The sequence below is a fragment of the Schistocerca serialis genome, chromosome 5, assembly GCF_023864345.2.
Source record: "Schistocerca serialis cubense isolate TAMUIC-IGC-003099 chromosome 5, iqSchSeri2.2, whole genome shotgun sequence".
NCBI classification, from domain to species: Eukaryota; Metazoa; Arthropoda; class Insecta; order Orthoptera; family Acrididae; genus Schistocerca; species Schistocerca serialis.
In genome coordinates, this window is record NC_064642.1 from 793,516,626 (window position 1) to 793,520,071 (window position 3,446).

Below are 3,446 nucleotides of genomic sequence, written 5' to 3' on the forward strand. Positions count from 1 at the left end.
TAAGATATTTCATATCCAATTATAGAGTCAAGTTACACTGGGAAATAGTACCCTGGGTCATTTTAAGTCATCCGTAGGAGCCTTCAGTAACTGGACTACCACTTAGAAAAGTACAAAGAAGCAAAGTTTACAACTGAGCAGAGGCTGTTGTTCTTATTAGGACAGAGGTATTCTGTATCATTTCCGAAGCTGTCCTCAGTATGTTCTATGATGAATGTTGGTTAAAGAGGTACTGCCAAACATTCTGGTAAAAACTAAATATGGTGGGTAATACCACCCTCCATTCTGACAGTGCTTTCCCTTCTCCCATGCTATAGCCAAGGATGAAGATGCAACAGGCTTGTAATAGTCAGTATCATAATTACACTGCATAGCCAAATGGACTGCTAAGGCCTCAAACCCTCTGGTTTCAGACTGTTTAATTCATTTCACTATGGATTATCCTCCCTGATGGCACATGCTAAGTAGGATGGCACAGGCTAAGTAGGGGCTCTCTCCACAGCTGGCACCCTGGTGTGGAGGGTATTGCCCTGTGTTCTAGTGCCCCAAAGAAGACAGGCACACACTCCTTGGGAGAGTTCTCAATTTAGATACCATTAATGCGTTCAGAACATCAACTGTGCAAGTACATGGTGCACCTCCCCCCTTCCCCATATCTCTCAAATACTGATAGTCTGACATATGGTTTCATGTGCAGCAGGTGATTTGTCAAGAGCAGGTGATTATGTGCCAAATTTGGTGCCTTTCCTTACACAACTCACATTTCAGAAGAACTTTTAAGTAAGCAGAGGTCAAATTGTGGTAGGTACAATGTACATGGAACTCATGTTGTTGGCAGTCTCTCAAAAGTTTCAAAGATAATTATGATGTCACACCCAAGTACCTTTGTTCATCACAACAGGTAGAATTCAGTGAATTTTTTATATAGCAGAATAGAACTGATGCTTTAGAAATGAAAACATCATCATCCACAACATAACCAAATTTCAACATCTGAACTCCAAATTGTTACAGTGCAGAAGTGCTGTAACAAATATGTCACAAAAGGTCCCGCATAGAACTGTTGTTAGGGAGGTCTTAGTGCTCGATTCCTATTTAAGCTAGGAGCATGGGGTAAATGCTTTTGACTTGTATAGTCAATTGAACATTTGTCTTATTATAGCTATGTTACAGTATACAGTATTTAGCAAGGGTTTGAGCAATGAACTGGAGCTGACCCACAGGGCATATTGTATGACTCGATAAATTCCTTTTACAAAAGATTTGAACTGAGCTGAAATTAATACTCTGCTAATGGGACCATCTATATGTGCACAGTTTGGATTTTACGTGCAAAAGGCATCACCCTTAAATAACTCCAGACCAGAGAGAGACTGATGGTTCAAATTTTGTCCCCTGATGTACTGGACTTTTGTCTAAGATAAGCTTTAACCTTTTGAAAAATCTTGCTTTGTTTGAATTTTATGTGGTTTAAACTTTGCACGAAGGTATATAAATGAATAAATATGAAACAAATATTTTTGTATCTTTATCCATTGTAAGGATATGATGATTTCAAGTTGAGCTAAATGTACACTACTGGCCATTAAAGTTGCTACACCACGAAAATGCTGTGCTACAGACACGAAATTTAACCGACAGGAAGAAGATGCTGTGATATGCAAATGATTAGCTATTCAGAGCATTCACACAAGGTTGGCGCCGCTGGTGACACCTACAATGTGCTGACATGAGGAAAGTTTCCAACCAATTTCTCATACACAAACAGCAGTTCACCGGCGTTATTTGGTGAAACGTTGTTGTGATGCCTAGTGTAAGGAGGAAAAATGTGTACCATCACATTTCCGACTTTGATAAAGGTCGAATTATACCCCATCGCGATAGTGGTTTATCGTATCGCGACATTGCTGCTCGCACTGGTCGAGATCCAACGACTGTTAGCAGAATATGGAATAGGTGGGTTCTGGAGGGTAATATGGAACGCCGTTCTGGATCCCAACGGCCTTGTTTCACTAGGAGTCAAGATGACAAGCATCTTATCCGCATGGCTGTAACGGATCGTGCAGCCACGTCTCGATCCCTGAGTCAACAGATCGGGACGTTTGCAAGACGACAACCATCTGCACAAACAGTCTGACGATGTTTGCAGCAGCATGGACTATCAGCAGGCTGCGGTTACCCTTGATGCTGCATCACAGACAGGAGTGCCTGCGATGGTGTACTCAACGACGAACCTGGGTGCACGAATGGCAAGACGTCATTTCTTCGGTTGAATCCAGGTTCTGTTTACAGCATCATGATGGTCGCATCCATGTTTGGCGACATTGCGGTGAACGCACATTAGAAGCGTGTATTCGTCATCGCCATACTAGCATATTACCTGGCGTGATGGTATGGGGTGCCACTGGTTACACGTCTCGGTCACCTCTTGTTCCCATTGACGGCACTTTGAACATTGGATGTTACATTTCAGATGTATTACGACCCGTAGCTCTACCCTTCATTCAATCCCTGCGAAACCCTACATTTCAGCAGGATAATGCATGACTGCATGTTGCAGGTCCTGAACGGGACTTTCTGGATACAGAAAATGTTCGACTGCTGCCCTGGCCAGCACATTCTCCAGATCTCTCATCAACTGAAAACGTCTGGTCAATGGTGGCCGAGTAACTGGCTCATCACAGTATGCTAGTCACTACTCTTGATGAACTGTGGTATCGTGTTGAAGCTACATGGGCAGCTGTACCTGTACTCGCCATCCAAGTTCTGTTTGACTCAATGCCCACGAGTATCAAGGACGTTATTACGGCTAGAGGTGGTTGTTCTGGGTACTGATTTCTCAGGACCTATGCACCCAAATTGCGTGAAAATGTAATCACATGTCAGTTCTAGTATAATGTATTTGTCCAATGACTACCCGTTTATCATCTGCATATCTTCTTGGTGTAGCAAATTTAAATGGCCAGTAGTGTAGCAAGTAAAATTCATTCTTTCATGAACTGAATGTGCAGAAACAGTTTAAAGAGAATCAAATAAATAAAATATGCATTCTTACAATAAAATTAAAAATTTGCTTTCAAAAATCTAGCTTTATTCAAATTTTATGTGCAAAAACCGTGTTTTTGCGAGGTTTTTCTCACGCGGCACTTCTATGTTTCAAACTTGTGCAAATAAGTTCAAGTTTTGGAGGAAGGTACACAAATACATCTAATTAACGGACACCCTGTTCTTTCTTGAAGGTTTTATCCATTGCCACCATATAAGCCACATGGTTCGAAAGACAATAAAAAGACATATACCAGATCAGCTGTCAGCTGAGTCAACAAAAATCTATATCAGTTGCCAAGCTACAGCAGTCAAATGTCAAAATTATGACAGAGTGAAAGTTGGGAACCAGAATGGAACATCCTCCTATCATTGCACAGAGAAAGACAAACATGTCCTGG